Genomic DNA, 18,864 nt, shown 5'->3' on the forward strand with positions numbered 1-18,864 from the left:
ACAATTGCGACAAATTGCGTTAGAATTGGTTCTAAAAGTAATGCTACTAAAAAAAATGCCACACGCGTATGTTCTGTCTTTCGTATGACAACTTTTTATAGAGCATCGATTATTGAATGTGGTAATAACTTAGAATATGGACATTGCTGTTTTTGCTCTTAAGCCATACAAACGTAGTAAATAAAATGTAGAATAAATAAACACTCACCAGCAATTCCTCGGTGTGCTTTGGTGCGTCGACCGGCGAGGGGCGAAGAGGGCCTCGGTGGCAGGACTGAGGGGCGCAGCCCCGTGTGGGGCTCGCTCCATACGGCCTCCACCAATGAGTCGATGCTCGAGGATCTCCCCATCCTCCCGGCACTGGAACCCGCTTCTCGCCTGTGAACAACGAACGACGAAAACTTTTTCAGTTAAAATTTCCTCGCCAAAAACGCAGTTTCATAACTCCATCCCTCTCACTTGCTCTTTCAGATTCAACAAACTTTTACTCTTTGCGTCGGCAAATCGCCGCATTGTTATAATAACTTTGATTTTGACCATGTGTTTGAAGTTACTAAAATGAAATTCCAATAAAAGTTCACAAATAACATGAAAATTAAAAACTTGTACCGCATTAAAATATTAATGTTTGGTAGATTTTATCAAAAACACATTTGCAAATAAAGTGCGTCTATGACAAAATATAATGTGCAAAATCCAATGAAAAAAATCATCATAAAAAATGCACATAAAAAAATTTCCGCCAAGCTAAAAAAATACAGCGAGTACTAAAAGCTAACATCATATTCGACAAAAAAACGACCGCCAATAAATAATTCAATGGGCCACTTTCTGAAAATTTTAAATGGCGTGGAATACAATTCAAAAAACTGTTCTACAAAAAGATCGCAATTCTCATCCTGACGGGAAAGATTTAAAAAAAGGCAATATTCCGCTTCAGAAGAGACATTTGAATTTTAACTATGAAATCTTACGATTCTATTCCTGAATGTCCTGAAAAAAAAGTAAAGTTAAAAAACATAATAAAATATTACATTAACGCATCTTTGAAGCAAAACAACTTAAGATTGGTTTTTCTCAAGGTGTCTTTACCTAACCTTATATAATATTCGGCGTTCTTATTCGTCGCACGAAATAACTTAATTACTATCAAACTACCTGTAATTAAACAGACTGTCGCCAAAATTCGCATGAATTCGATCGCAAACGAACTTTCCTTTACACATAAACAAGCATGGCACCTTACCAATTAACTCATGAAACGCAATTACAATTGATCAAAGGTTGTATCCCACTATAATCACATAACAGATCAGACTTTCAACCATTATATAGGTAAACGATAGTGTTCTTTAATTAACAGTAAAAAATAATATATCATATCATATTGTTAAATATTATAGATAAATCATCGACACGATCAATCGGAAAAAAAGTATTATTAAATGTACCATATTCGTACGACTTAAAGCATCGAAACAATGTGAGGACATATAAAGATAAATTGAATTTGCGTTTTTGTCATTACGTGTGGAATCGAGATAAGAATAAGAAACGGTGAAGCAGACGGATTATTATTTGACGTTTACGACATCTTTTCAAAGGGAGGGAAAGCAAATTCAATGAGAGATTTATTGGTGAAGTTGACAGTGGAACAGTTTTATTTCTATAGCAAGTAATAAATTTAATATGTAAAAACCATTTAATTGTATAACTACTTGGTATTTTATGAAATGATTCAATAATCATAGCACAAACTAGGGAGACTCAAAAAATATTTTTTAAATAAAAATAATTTTTAAAGAAAAAAAAATCAAGTGATACTTGAATTTACCAAAAAATAGAGAAAATTTAAGGACAGTTAGGTATAATAAAACGAGTACGGCCAGGGGAATTAGGTATGCACGGAGGTGTGAATTTGTATAATAATTTTCCTAGAACAATCCTCAAAAATAAAACTGTAACGGGTTTCCTAAATTGAGTAAAAAAAACACCTTCGTGCATTAAGAAATAAATTATATTAATAAGTCTTTTTTTATTTTCTGTTTATGTTATATATTATATGTATGTTTAGTTAAAAATTTTTGCTGTAAAAATTAGCTAATGCGCTAAATAAATAATTAAAATTGATAAATAAATAAAATAATACTCAGGAATTTTAAAAATGAACTTAAAAAAACATCGCGATTTACAGAAAAAATATGCAACTACAAAAAAACAGTAAGAATGTTTTGAGACGAATGCGATAACTCGGAAAATCGTATCTGAAGAAAGGGTCTGATTTTATCGTTCAAAATGTTAGTTTTTGTCTTCAGTCGTGTTCTAAAATATACGTTTTCTTATTATCCTTTACTTTATTTTACATTATATGTACATATATTATAAGCTATAACTATTTATAGATTGTAGTAACAAGAAATGACTCTTTATATCAATAAAAAAATCAATTTAGTCCAGCTATAAATACAGTGCTTCTACTTTCTTTGAGTTTATTTTTATCTACAAATAACAAAGCTCATGCTTACCAAACAGAACATATTTTATTATTCTCGCAAATTTATTTGATACAATCACAAAGGGTCAGTATAATTCAATGTTTACTTACAATTTATTTTTAAAATAGCACAAATGTCCCTATGCTATTTACAACATATGAAGTATTGTATGTGGAAGACTCCCAAGGTCATCGTATTAGGAGTAGGTGCCTTAACGTTTATTGTTTCAGACGATAAATTAACCCTTGTGACATATAAATGGAAGCCTTTTAACTAAGGGAAAAGGGAGGGTGCAAAAAAGTGAAATACAACAACTATTTCGCTGACCGATTGTTAAGGCAGTTTCACATAAATTAATAAAAATATTTATAAAAAATACATACAATGTTAAAATTTAATATAATATATAATAAATAATCGTAATACTACGAATATAACACAAAAGGGTTTAATAATAGCGCATCTACAAAGACCTCGTTTAATAAATAGCTCTAACAATGTATAGATAACTCAAACACGATATTTTTGTATTTTTATGGATAGTGGATTTTATTTTTAATAATAATTTTATAAATAGTTAATATTGGCTAATAAACTAAACTAAAATCATTCAATGTAAGAAAAAGGAATATATATTGACAAGAAAATTGCTTTATTCCATAGTTATTTTTTGCTAGCATCTATAGTCATATTTATGTTTCCTATTAAGTATAAAGCATAGCTTAACAAATATTTGCCATGATGCAGTTAAATAATTTATAAATAAAAGTTTATGTTGATTTTAATGTATTATTATATATAGCTTTCTTTTTATTATAGTGATATAAAAAAATAAATAAAATAATATTTTTTTTTTCTGACCAATGGTTACTCGCTACCCCTCGCTCGCACCGTCGACATATTTATAGTTCTAGATTTTTTTACCAACCTGAATAAAGATGAACATCACTTTAGTATGATTGGTTTATTTGTATACATATAATCTAATGAAATTTGGTCTAGTTACGAAAAACGCTACTATCGCAACTAACCTGTCAAACAGTTATACCATAAGAGATTAAAAATCGACCATACACCCACTACATAAATCGTGAAAATATATGTTAATAAAATTTCTACGTCGACATATTTATAGTTCCAGACTTTTTTGGCATTCTAAATGAAGACGAACATCACTTTAATATGATTGATTTATTTTTATATAATCTATTGAAATTTGGTCTAGTTACGAAAAACACCACCAAAGCGCTACTATCGTACCTAACCTGTCAAACAGTATTACCGTAAGACATTAAACATTGACCATACACCCACTATATAAATCGTAAAAATAGATGCAGTGATGTGTATCTTCATTTAGAATGCCTAAATAGTCTAAAACTATAAATATGTCGACGTACTTAATTTATTAACATATATTTGTACGGTTTATATAGTGGGTGTATGGTCAGTTTTTAATGTCTTATGGTAAAAAAATTAATATCTTTTTAAAAAATAAATATTTGTATAAAATAAAAGGAATTTTGGTCCCGATAAATAAAACACTCAATGCACGAAGTAATCAAAACAATTCATAACTAATTCACGCAAAACAGTAAGTAAACAGCTACCTGAAACATTTTAGGATTAAGATTTCACTGCTTTTTGGTGGAAGATACATATAATACTTTGTAATCACTGTGCTGCATTATTTTTTTTAATAAATAAATATGTCCCAATTTTTATGTTTCTCACTATTTTTTTGTGTATTTTATTGTGTATATGCTTTAATATTAAATATAACTAAATTATTTTTAAAAATTTGTAGTTAATATTATTTATTAACAATAAACCATCTGTTATAACCTGACATATGTAAGCCCAGTGCGTTACAACGGAGTGAGTCATTCAGATATAATGAATACCTACAATTATGTATTAACCACCAGACAAAGTCTGAGAATCGGTGACATCTATATAAATAATTATAAATTAATATGTGTAATATAATTTATAACCAATAGATGCAAATGAGGTTTTTTAAATAATAATAGCGCAGTTTTTTTATAAATAAAAATTCGAGTACCACTGTCGGGGCTTGAACCCGTAACCTCAAAGATACTAGTCCGAAACGTTACGTTAAGATTTATTATGCTATTGTCAGGCTTTAAAAAATGCTGTCCTCATTCAGCCACTTTATATAAATACACACTGAAACACGCGGTGTACTGAAATGGTAAAAATAAACCAAATGGTCAAATTACTCAACATAAGCCCGTTCCGTTCACCATTAATCAAAGCCGTTCTCATCAGATATTTAAAAGTGTTTTAAAAACATAAAATAAAAACTTTATAGTTACCTCTCCCAGCTGAGTCTTCGAAGGCCACATTCTTCTTGAGGGGGCGGAGGCCTAGTTGCTGGAGTGGCCGATAGCAGCCTTGCCAGCCTTTGCAGCGGTGGTGCAGGAGGCGGAGGCGGAGGCGGCGTCGGGGGCCCTGTTGACAGGGACATTCGGTATGCACGTGCAGCCACCACGTGAGGCCCTGGAACCCTGTGTGCAATATAAACACTTATGTAATCAATGCTGGTTGCGCTAAGGGGTGAAATTAGTAGTAAGCACACCACCTTATATACATAATGCATGTTTAAATTAACTGATTAAGACACGTGTGCGCAACTGATTATTAATTACCAGTGTAAAATTTATTTGCAAATTTAAACGAATGACTATTTAATACACAGATTAACACAAATTTTGGTGACTAAGGTTTGACATTCTTGTATTTTTTTTTGATATTGCACATACATATATTTTTATCACTAAAGATGTTTTATTGTTCCACTAATATGCTAACCTTTTTATGTCTAATGACAACGTTTACACAATTTGCAGACCCCTGCTCTAGCTTGACATTTTTTTAATATTAAAAATAATAATTGTAGAGGAGCTTAATGAAAAAAATAAAAAATTCTAAATAAAATACGGAACATTATAAATTCTTAGAACCGATACGATCGATATTACGGCATTGACCCGCGGACCCATCGCTTTTTGGCATTACGGCTTAGAGGGCAGTATAAATTGGATTTCTTTATGATGGGGCGTTGGACCAAGAAAACGGCCCCTAATAACACGGCCCGAAAAAGGACAATTACGGCTGAAAAGCAAATACGGGCGTGTTAGCGGCCGCGCACCTTTGGTACTACAATACACGCGCAAACACGCGACGGGCGGATAAACGGTGGCTTCCGGGACAAATAGATTAGTTGCCAACCCTAGGAAAATACTGATCAAAATTGATCGTAATTTATGGTCACACTTCGGGACGGTCGTTAATTTCAATTAAGCACCGACTTTGCGTAATTAACGACTGACGGGAAAGAGAACGTTGTTGTTTCGCGTCGATAACGTTGACGGGTTAGGCTTTGATCGATTGACTCATCCAAAAGGTCTAAATACTAGCGCTGGCTTCAAGAGGCGACGGAGGCAACGACGCATATTGTCGCTCCGCGATTTTTATATTTTGAAGATGACGCAACAGTGAATTAAATTTCGCGGTAAATATGGAATCAAGTGCAGTTAAGTGCTGCTAATTTTTAAGAAAACATTTACCAATGATACTGTGTCAAAATAAAGAGTTTGTGACAGTGGCGTAGCTTGGAAGTAAAGAGGCGGACTGCCCCGGGCGGCACTTACTTGGGGGCGGCGGAAGGAACGTTAAACTGAATGCGCTAAAAAAACATATAAATAACAGTTTAACATTTTATGACTAGGCCAGTCATAAAATGTCGCCCCAGTAGATAAAAATATTTTCGGTCGACCTAAACATTGACCAGTTTCTTAGAATTGGTAAAAGTTGAAGTTACACTTGATGTTCTTCGTTGTTTGTTCGAGTCGAGCACGTTTTGCACCTTTTTTATATGCATATAATATGTGAATGTAGCTTAGCTGAAGGGGGGTCAAAGAGGCCGCTTGCTCCAGAATGTTTTGGCATATTCAAGATATGCATTAAGTTACATATTTTATATTAGATAATTGTATAGGGGGAGGGGTTAAGAATCGCCTCGGGTGGCACAAACCGCCACTGGTTTATAAGTGGTACAAATGTTTCCAAAGGCCCTTCAAAGATGACAAGAGAGATTGGTGACCTAGCACATTAACTACCGATGACAATGTGAAAAATTAAGTACAATGTGCTTAGTAATCGCCAAAACACTGTTAGTGAGATTGCTAAATATGTTGGTATATATTTTAGCTTAATACAAACTAACGTTGAGCATTACAAAAATAGCAACCAATTTTTATGTAAAGATTCTGTGTAGAAAAAAATTATAACCCAGAATTCCCGGGTTTTGTGCCAGCTCGAAAACATTCTGATTTTCCAAATAAAAACTTTTTTTATAGTTGTTTCCAAAAATATATTTAAATAATGGGAAAGATTTATTGAAACGACTTTTTTCTAATATATAATAGATAGTTTAAAATCAGGTAGGTACTGAAAAAAATACGATTTAATAATATGACATTAAGAATCTAAAAAAATAAACTATTTACTATCAAAATATTTCTCCGCTAAAAAAATAATAAATGTAGTAGACGTAACGTGTAAAATAAATTTAAGATTTTGCAAACAACTAGATAACAGAATCAAAATCAATACATTTTATACAAATCTTTACTCAAAATTAAGCCATCGTCAACAGAAAGCAAGCGTGCTCTTAACAGCAGGAATATTAACAACAAAAATCAGAAAAAGACAACCTAATATACGTCACCTTCGATTCTCTAAAAACTTATCTTATAGTGAAATTTTACTAATTTCGCAGACATTAAAATAATATTGAAAGAACGACGTTTTGCAAAAGTAGATAAGACAAAATCAAAAATTGATAGCAAATTAATCATTCCACAAATGGTAAAACTCACTAATTTGATAGGTAGAATATCGATATCTAAAAATAACGCAATACTTTTTAATGAAAATAAAATTGTCGTTATTTTTTATCGCACTTGATAAATAATATATACAAAGCATTGAAGGTCAGTGTTTATTTTATGAATTTTATTATTATAGGCACTGATTAGACGCAACGGTAGCGTCCGCGTAACGCACAGGCAGAACAGGCACCCGCTTGTGGGGGCCAAAAGCTGCCATCGCTGTTTTATTTTTTTTTTAAATAATTCAATAAAAATAATCCGGGAATAAATAACACAATATATACCAATAAAGTTATTTTCTAATAAGTTAGTGAATTGTTGTCAGCACTAGTGACGCGCCCAGCTTAAAAATTCTGGACTAACAAAATGCCGCCCTTAACTTTTGAGTACATTTTCTAGTTCAGAACTCAACCGTTTTAATCTGTGCAACAACAGAAGCATTTGATTTTGAGGCAATTTTGCTAGTTTATAAAAACACTTTCGTTATCCAAGTTACAAATCAAAAGATTTTTTATAATTTAATAGTTGAAATTAGTGAAAAATAATAAACTCAAATCATCACTATGTTTATTTATAATTAAAGTCTGTGCGGTCTTGACGGGTAAACCAGAGGTTGCGGGTTTGAGCCACTATAACAGACTCAATTTTTTTTTATAATAATGCACTAATGTGAAAAAACCGGCCAAACCTAGTTTATAATTAAATATATAAATGTCACCGATTCCCAGATTAAGAAAATCTGATAGTATTAGTACTTATTTGTAATAATTCATTATGTCTGATTGACTCTCCCAGTTGATACAGATTACTTTTATCTATTCAATAATCGATAAATATTTTATTAAATTAAAAAAATTCGGTTTAAATAATAAGTATAAGTTAAAACATACATACATATTTTTATAATAACAATAAAAAGTATTAAGACGATTTATTTTATTAGTAAAATAATTAAGCACTAAATGTTCCAAACTTCCAATCAGTACGAAGATTCATTTTAACTATTTCTGCTACCGAAAAAGCTCATTTACTTACTGTTTCTGTGGGAGGTTTTTAACGACAATGAGCTGCAGCAAAACACCACAGCTCAATAAATATGACCATAATAAATTACTACAGACCGATTTAAAATTAGTTGCAACAACTACAACAAAATAAATTACTTCAAACTGACCAACACTGAAAAATACCAGGTATTGAGAAAGGCCACAGATGCTCATTATTAACATGGAAATATAATATAAGTAATTCTGGAACTTCGGCAGAAACAAATATTATTGTATTACTATTCTATTAGTCCATAGCTGTTATGATAATAAGATACTTTTTTTTTTAAATAAAGGATAATTAGCTGTAAATATTCTAGCAGTGGAATGACTACCAGCGTTGTTAAAAACACAACATATTTTTATAGTAGCAATATAGGTAGTATAGATTTAAAAATATTTCACTTCAAATATAAATAAATAGTTATATTAATATGTGTTTAACAAATAGTTAAAAATGAGCGAATACATTCAGTATTCAAAAATTCTGGAAAGTACTTATATATGAAAAGTAGCTCTTGGTTAACAGCCATGTCACGCAAAATTTTTACATTTATTTTAGATAAAACAAAATTAAAAGTATGGAATATGTTGTTATAAATGTATAACTTTAACTTTACCACATCTAAACCAGCCATATATTTATTATTATAATTATTTCCTACTAAGCCATGGCCATTATATAAACATACCCTTTAAAGGACGACAAGACACAACCGCAGTAAACCATAGAATAAACCTTTACACACAAATGTCATCTCGCTGCTATTCACAGAACTCAAATATTAATTTCACCGTCCTGAACAATAACATACGGGTTCTTACATTTTCTTTTAGGTAGGTAAGGGGCCGAACTGATACATACTAACATAAGTTAAATTATTCAAACGGCTGCTTAAAAGTGTCGAAAAAGTTTTCTTTTCTAGACACATTGTCACCGTTCCATTCGGTCGGTGGCAAATTGTGCGGCGTTGAATTATTCACAGGGTCCACGAAAAGCAAACCTGGTCCCTGAGAAGGGTACTATTTCCTCTGAGCCGTATTAAATAAACCGCGGGATAAGGACGCTCCTAGATAGAAACTGTTTATACGTCTCGTAAAAATGACGTCCTACGGACAGAGCCGGCGCAAGCTCCGGGTTTCTTTATTTTCTCTCCATTATTGGTTTTCCCAAGAAAAGTGATTTTGTATGAATATTTGTAGTTGTGGTGTGTTTCGAGATGTTCAGGTTAAAAATTGAGAGAGTTGTCATAAATTAAAGTTATACAAACAAATTACAACTTTTTTTAGCAAAAATGTGTTTTATAATCTCTTGTTCTTATGATAAAAAAAATCAATTTTTTAATTAATTTAAAACAATTTAAATGATCCTTATTAATTACAGTTTAAGTCCTAGAGAAGGAATGTCAAAATTTTAAGATAATATTTATCGAGTTGCTGAATTTTCAAGGAGTTTTTTTAGTTTTATGAGGTAAAAAACTTTGCTTTCTTAAAAATATAACAATATGTAAAAAAAAATACGGGTAAAATAACCTAGCTTTCGTCATTTTTAATTACTTAATTAAGTCATTTCACAACTCGATAAGCTTTTAGGTTTATATATAACTATATTAAAAACTATAAATTGCATTAAAGATTTTGTCTGATTAACTGTAAGTAACTTTTATGTCAGTTAAAAATGATATGTTTTTCTTAAGACTCTAGATTTTATTTTTAAAATATTTGAAGCGATATAAAATCCTCGTGGCTGCAGATTTATAAATTATTCATTGAATTAAATCAAACTAAACAATAACTTTCTAGTTTAACACATTAAAATTTATTATTTAATAAACCTAAATCGATTATTTGTAGGTCAAGAAAGTTTAACTCATCGTAGAGCTAAAGTAATGTTTCACATTTTGTACATACATAAGTTAACCATTGTTTATAGAGTTTACCTCATCAAACAATGTTCATATATTTAATATAAAGCAAAAGCAATTGTTACAAGATACATAAAATGTGCTACATCTGGCACGCGTGCCTAAAATTCGCCATCCCTGATGTGGTTTATGCTTGAAAACATTTCAATTACTTTATCGTGGTAAGGGAAAATACCTATTCTGTTCCTAATTCAGCAATCCTTTTGAAAGGCGAAGTTAAATTTTGTTAATTCCTTGCAATACATAACGTTTGCTATATATTTTAAAGAAATCAATGCATTATTTATTTTATTTAAAAAAAAACATTAAAATAACTATACCCTAAATTTTAAAAAAATACTAAAATTAAAAGCGTTTTTCTATTTTTCTTCAATCAATCAGTTAAATTTCATAGGCTGATAAAATTATTTCAGTGGATTTCTAAACATAGTTTAATCTTTAATAAAACAATATGTCGAGAACATCCGTTAAGCGTGAGACCAAAATTTTCTGCAACTTACAGAGCAAGTATATTTATCACGTCTAAATTTAAAATAAACGCATTAAGACCAATTGCAAATACACCTTTAAAATGCTCTTTAATGAAAGACAGTCACTCTTTTTACAAATACACAGAAACAAAAACAAATGTCGATAATATAGAATGTACCGAAAGTGTCCACCAGTAGTGTGTCTAAATATCCAACTGTTAAAATTATATCCGTTATAAAAAGGCCATTTTTATAAGAAACATTGCCGATAACAACATAATCTGTTTTCGCCCCAAATCGTCACATTAGTGCAAAGGTCAAGAGAAGAAGAAAGCAAAATTATATTATGTATTTCTATAAGAGTATATAAGCTCAAATATAACGTACTCAAAATACTTCTATCAGAATCTTTCACCTGAAACTTCCTCATACTACTTTGCTCTGGACTTAAGACACACTAGAGTTAAGCCAAACTCGGACCAAACGAAGCTATGCCGTGTTTTAACCAAGACGAATACCGAGAAAGTCGCCGCTTCCCACTTCACGTCAAATTTCGAAAAAAAATAATAATAAATTATAACATCAATAACTTTGTTTTGTATATAAAAAAATAAAGCAAGGTTAGTAAAAATATTTAAAAAATTCTAGTATTTTTTCTTGCACTAAAAGAAACATTTAGCTTAAGTCTAAGAATAATACCTAAAATGCTTGGGTTTGAATCCTATAAAGAACCTAATTTTTTTGTGTCAACTTATTCAGTGAGTATTATACAATTATTTCAGATTACGTTTCCTTAGATTTTCCTCATCTCACGTAAGAGTACCGTAATGAATTAATAAAATCGAGTTGTAATAATAGTTTTCAATGTTGTGTCTCATTGCTGAGTTTTTGATTGTGTCGCTTGTTTATATGTATCGCTTTAAAATAAAATAAATACTTTGAAAAACGATATATTATACTTCCAGCTGACAATTTACTCGAATTTTGTTGACACCCGTTACACATGTTGTAGGCGTTCGGAAACGTTTGACGTTTGACAGCTAGTCGGTCTCGGAAACGAAGCGGTCGGAATGTACCGAGCTCTCGAAATAAATACTTGAACACAAGTACACACGTTTTTGGATTTTGACTTTAGTAAAACTTAACAAATGTCTTATTTTAAATGTTGACTTTAATTTTTTAAATTATTTTAAATTGGGTCTACATCAATCATGACCTTAACTATCAATATTTAAAAGCCACCAGCTCCATTGTTTATATAACACCTTTGAACACCATTGAGTATGTTGTACTTTTGATGCATCTCTACTAGAGATTGCAATACTGGTAATACCGGTATTGGGGTAAAAATCGACCTTTAATACAACCGGTATTATAATATGAAATACAGGTAGTACTGAAAAATATTTTTTTCTTAAATCTAGAGATTTAGGAGGCAACCAGAAGCAGTCGATCAAAGACGATTGTTCAAAAGAAGAAAGACTTAGCGCCCGTATTTATAAAAATATTTTTTCCAATAATATAATAAATGAGTAAAAGGGATTTTGTATACAGTCATCTTATTGATTTTTATTAGTACTCATAGAAAAAACAATGAAGGATCAGCGTATAAAGTATTTTTAGAAGTGCCTGAATGTAAGGAGGATTGCTTAAGAGCTTCTTGTTGCTTACAACACGAAATATGCATAAACAAATGGATTTGATAATTATAAATTTCTGCAACTTAAGTCGAAATTTGAGCTGCGTGTTTATTATATTTAAAAAAAAATATGAAAAAAAAAGTAAAAATTTTCTGACTTTTAAAACATGTATCAACATTCAACAATATATAATATTATAGCATAAACTTAGCATTAAAGCATTCAGTTCGACTTTGAATGAATGGACAATGTTTTTTCAGTATTTTTTATTACTAAAAAGAATAATGTCAATAACGGTAGTACTCTCTCGGTAATACCGTTATTAAAAATCCCGGTATAATTGCAGTTCCTAATCTCTACCATAAACATTAAAAATGTTTTTATTTGCCACTAATATGCTATTTCCTATTGAAAACTCAACGTTCATCGTCAAAATACACAATTAAAACTAATATATTTTAATATTAAAATTGTGTAAATTTACTTATAATTTGTATTATCCATACGCTATTAACTTATGTAAACTTTTATTTAGTATAATGAGGCAAAACGTAAAACATTATCAGACAATGCCATTGTTCATTATGCATCGCCGTGGCCTTAATGTATAAATTAATAATAAAAAACATATAAATGGGGAGCTAATTTTCATAGCATGAAATTATGGTGATTAGAGACGAGTAGCACTTTGCTGGATATAAACATTATTAAATTTCTATGTTAAAGGTCATTTCGTTCCGAGTTGCAGTTATATAAAGCAAACGCTAAAGAGAAATTCCTCCATTAAAATACGCTCAGTGCAATTTATTATTTCCTTCTACAATAATATTTTAGTTTAATTCAGCAAATTGTTCTCTCTCTTTGCTAATAACATGTGTACAAAGATTACGTAACCAAACTCAAATACTATTATTATTTCATATTTTAAAATACGTATCTTTCATATAAATCAGTTTATATATTGTACTCGCTACATGTTATTTATAGTCCATTTTAACTATGTAAATCTGACTTCAATCTGACTGATTGCGGCTTAATCGTCATTATCCTGGAATGGAAAATCGACTTAACGAATCAAGGGGTATTCACACATATTAAGCCTTTAGCAAATACATTGACAACGTTTATTTAGGACTAATTATACGATTTGACACGTGGGTGATTGTCCTTGGTGAGATGTATTAAATAATTCGCAATTTAACGTAAGGGATTAGATCAATTTTGAATATATTTTTACGTTTTACTTTTTGGATGATAATATAATTATTTTAATTTAATGTACAGCTATTTGTTTATATAGTATTTGTTTGCTCTTGATATTGCGTTTTTTTATATTTAAAATATATTCAAAGATCGAGAACTACCTTTGCCTAATGCTATATCTAAGATTGACGGTGTAACAGTAATTTTAGGTGGTGTTTAATAGGAAATTTACAGTTAAAATTACAGAGCTACCAAGTCTAAACACGGCATCGTAATCGCTTCGAAGCAAGCCGTCAAAATTTATAGAAAAGCAAAATTTATTTTTAAAATGTGCAGTCTCAGAACTGGTAAAAGACCGATGAGAAAAGCGAGCTTTAAATATTATTTTAACACTGTAAATTCAAAAGTTTTTTTAGACTGAAAATTTCTGCTGAACGGTTATCTCGGCCTATGAATACCGTGAGAAAATGCCAGGATCATCTCGGAAAACCGGTGAGGATAAAATTACTGTATTAAAAGAACACATTTTAAGTTTCCCAGCAAATGAAATATATATATATATACAATATAATAGGGATATGACAACTTTTAATTTTAGTTATTTTACCTGAGTACAACGGTGCCATCTTCAGTTATATCTAGATCAGGGGGTGGCGCTAAACTGACCCTCGGTGAAACTTTTTGCGACGAACCCCTTCTCGAGTCTCCCAGAGCCAGGGAAGACCTCGGGCTCAGTCTGGATGTGCTACCGTCTAGAAAAAAAGAAATTTGTTATTAATCATAATCGTTAAAAAATCCTTACGTTCCATTATAATTTAGTTACTTGGTTCGAATAACTGTTACGTAATTATTTAACGAAAAAATGATTTCTTGAAAATATATTCTTGCTGTCAGTCTCTACCATATCATTTTACTAACACCTACCAGATAAATTGTATTTTCATTGGTAAAAATATATATTTACCGGTGAAAATGTATTCCAATATGATTTCACTGAAATGACATATTTTAAGAAATATTTTTAGATACATTCAAAAAAGTTTTTTTTAGATTTTTGATAACCCAAGAAAAAAAATGAGTTTTGTGAAATGATAATGAAAAAATATTTATAAAATAAAAAACATACTAAACGGTTTGCAATATAAAAAATAATATTGAAACGTAACATTTTGTATCAATTAAAATATAGATTTGCAGTTTAGTTAAATAATAACAATAAATATTCTCTAAAACACGTCCGCTCAGAAAGATAACTGATGATAGAAAATATTTTGTTATACCTTACTGACGCTACAACACAATCAATGACCTATAGATTGATTGTATTTGAATGCATTTTAAGTGTTTGAGTGCCCATTTTCTTGAAATAATGTTTTTTTATTTAAAAAATATAGTTTGCCGTATTTCTATCTGTTTTTAACACAATTTTGTCAAATTTTAGTCATAAGAGCGTATTTTTAGTGCCACTATACAGTTGCACCATAAGTTACTATATAATTTAATACACATGTTTTTTATATGTACATATGAAAACCAGTATTTCATTACATTTTTTAATTAGAAAGAAATTATAAACTGAAAATATTGACCAACAAATCTGTTGCTTAAGACCAAAAGAGGACAGTAAGCACAATATGCGCTTTAAAAATATTATTAATTTTGCGACTTTGATCTATTTTTATCAAAAATATATTGATTTTTTTTAATTAAGATTTTATCTGCACAGAAAAATATATTTTAATAATTTTCTAAAATAAATCAAGATAAATTCGTTCTCAAACGCGCCAAAACCAGAATTCCCCTAACTGTCAAATTTGTTTTCATATGACAACTCTACTGTCTGTCAATCGCATGCCGCGCACGGTTAAGTGTAATTTAATAAACAGTGACATGTGTTACAATCACAGTGCATTTTTCTTACACAAGATGCTACAAAATGTTGTAGCATTAGAATTATAGACATTATAAACAAAATTTTAAATTATGACTGTGCCAGTAAGTATTTGGTTTTATTGATAATATATCACTCTTATTCTAACAAAATTACTATTGACTTTCTAGCATCAAATACTTGAAGACAAACAGCAATGATTAGCCAATTAAAGATATACATACCAAAGTTAATTCAACATATTACAATGGTATGATTAGCATGGTAGTAAAAATGAAAAATCTGATATTCGTTTGAACAAAAAGTTATATTTTACCCAATATATAGTATCGTTTACAATTAATTTTCAGAAGCAATGAAAGATGTAATAGCATTACGTATGGCAAACAATTAAAATGTGACGTATTACAACAACTTATCAGTTAAAAAAGTGATGAATTCTCTACAGTAACTTCCTTTAATTTTTTTATGGATTATATTAGTAGTAATAATGTGTTCAATGTTTAACTCTGATAAAGTCTTATTGTATTCAATTATTTTTCAGAAGCAACGATAGAGCAATTTGATGACCTATATGGCGACGACGTAGAATTGATATATAAATATAAACAAAAAGTTGAAGTCATGATCCGCAAGTATTATCTTTTTATAAAGAACATACTACATTAGATTCATGTAACTGAATATCCTGAATTTGACTGTTCCGTAAGAAAAATGATCGCACAGAACAAGAATTGTTAAAAAACCATAACGTAAATACATATTTTGCCACATCGGAACTAAAAATAACCCACTCTTAGATATTTTGCTTATTGATTATTCCATCACATATTTATAATCATTGCAAAATGTCGTCTATTAGAGAACATCCAAGAAACTACACATTTATAAGCTTGCCATCAGCTGATATATTGCGACTCGTCGCTCGGAATGGAATAATCTAGGTGAATTTTTTTGATGCAATAATGGTTTTAATTTATTTTGCTTATATATATATGTATACAACAACTCACTTACTACCCTAAGTATTATCACTATATGGCCAAGAACATTTTAGCACAATTATAATATCAACTTAAAATACAAATACTTGCATCCTCGCCAAATTATTATGTCATCTCTGTATGAATATTGTGCTTAGATTTTAATTATTATACATAAGCAAGCAATGAGATGAGCTTATGCAGAAATGGAACCAAACATTTTCATATAAATAACCGCCTGCATCACAATCTTTGTCACGCGATCGTCGTGAAAGATCACAACCACAAATATCAATAGATAAAAAATATGTTTTATTAACATTTACATGGTTTGATCGATATTAACATTCAATCCTAGTACATACTAAATAATTGTTGATATATTTTAATTAGTGTAGACTATAATCCTTACTCGTAGTATGTATACATTTAATTTTCATAATTAAAACGTACCCAGTTAATTTGCAATCCGATTTGCAGTCAAATCGAACAACGCACATGAAAATTATTGTCACGTTGCTATCGGCCATCTTATTTACTGATTTTTCATTGGTCAACAGTCAGAGCCTCTAATTAAAAACAAAAGAATTCAATACATGCTTCAAAATCAATCGAGCAACTCAATTTTTATTAATTATAATTAAATATATTTCCTTTGTTTATGTGTATTATTATAAACTGTTCATACAAAGCTATACGATTTACAGAGTAGCAAATTGAACGTAAAGTGTTTAATTTTAAAGTGAGCGCAACCGAAAGCAGTTTAGAACAATTATGTATAAGAAGATATTACCAGTGTAGGATATCAATGTGAAAATGTATTATGCCGTTTTTACATATACTATAATATTTACAGAAACATTTATAGCTAAAATTTAATTTATGTTACTTTTAACATGCGTAAAATACGTCTTTCGAAAAAAAAAATATTAAGATATTCCAAAATAAATATTAAATGTGCAATAATTAAAATATGACCATATCAATTAATTACATCTCAATCACATAAATCTGTTTATATAAACTTTTCTATTGATTAATTTATAATGTATATGTCAATGGCTATTTACTTATCTTTGGTGTTCTGTTTTTTTCTAATACCTTGTATATTATTGCAATCACTATTTTATATTATCTTATTTGTACTCCATAACTGATCTAATAAATATATACTTAATAATTATTGTTTTTTCATTTAAAATATCATCATTACAATCTTATAAGATATTAATTAGAATGTTACAGAACTATTTTTAGTAATGATTTTGGATTTAATTTATAATCATTTAAATGCACACTAAAATTGCATGTAATTGAAAAATATTGAAATAAAAAATACGTTTTTTTTAATGAAAAGTATCTTTCTAATAATATTATTTTACAAAATAATCTTCTTCGGCAGATACCTTCTCCCATCGATCAGGCAAGTATTTAATCCCACATTTGCAAAAACTGGATGTGAGTTGAAATATTCAGAAATGAATGTTTTAACTTCACTAACAATATTATTTTTTACCATCTAAATAAATTATGTTGTAGAGACTTAAATAAATGGTAATTTGCTTGTGCTATATCTGGAGAATATGGAGGATTAGCGAGTTTTCCAACAGAGAGCATTAATAATCAAGCGCGAGGACGAGGCAGGCGCGTCGCCTTGTTCTCGTCGCTTGGTGCACGTGGAACCCACACGCCTTGTTTCCACGCCTTTTCTGCTAATCCGTTAAGCTATGCGGTATCATCGATGATTTTTGCTTGTCTTCCAAACAAAAATTTCTAGATCTTTTGAATCATTTTTTAAATTGAATCGAAAACAATACCGAAAGAAAGACATGCAACCCGAACAACAAATACACAACTGTCACAACTGATCGTCATAGTTATTCAGTATAAAAAAATCCTTTCTTTTGGCTACCCTTAATACTATATTTATTTTTCTCATATAAATATATAAATATTTTACAAACTTGGCTGTATAAAAGCCATAACAGCTTTCATAGCAAGTTCATGTCTATATATTTTTAATGTGGTTTCTTTTATCTAGTATCTTAATATATTTACTACTTTATTATTAAAGTATTATTTCATTGCTCGTACTGCTATGTTAATAGATCAGCGAAAAGATGAAATAACCATCATTAAGCCGCATATGTAAAAATACTATAACTCATCATATATAATTGTTAATGTGCATTTAAATATAACTTATCAGTTAGTTTATAAACACGATATATTAGTGTTATGTAGCCAGCAGTGGTGTGCGGGGACTTTTGAAACAGGGCATGAAGTCAGGTG

General features: G+C 30.0%; 1 long non-coding RNA gene across 6 annotated transcripts; it reads left to right on the forward strand.

The window, feature by feature from the left end:
• The first annotated feature begins 15,537 nt into the window (after positions 1 to 15,537).
• LOC148227072 (uncharacterized) lies at positions 15,538 to 17,629 on the forward strand. 6 transcript variants are annotated; one of them, XR_015812115.1, is made up of 4 exons: positions 15,538 to 15,693; positions 15,760 to 15,853; positions 15,940 to 16,036; positions 16,134 to 17,629. It is a non-coding gene; the product is annotated as an uncharacterized LOC148227072 (long non-coding RNA). The 6 variants fall into 6 exon arrangements; XR_015812116.1 differs by having other exon boundaries at positions 15,760 to 15,839; positions 15,917 to 16,036; XR_015812118.1 differs by having other exon boundaries at positions 15,760 to 15,839.
• The last annotated feature ends 1,235 nt before the right edge of the window (positions 17,630 to 18,864 follow it).

Source organism: Plectrocnemia conspersa, unplaced genomic scaffold (assembly GCF_051122295.1).
Source record: "Plectrocnemia conspersa isolate PC_06_02 unplaced genomic scaffold, ASM5112229v1 ptg000013l, whole genome shotgun sequence".
Taxonomy (NCBI): domain Eukaryota; kingdom Metazoa; phylum Arthropoda; class Insecta; order Trichoptera; family Polycentropodidae; genus Plectrocnemia; species Plectrocnemia conspersa.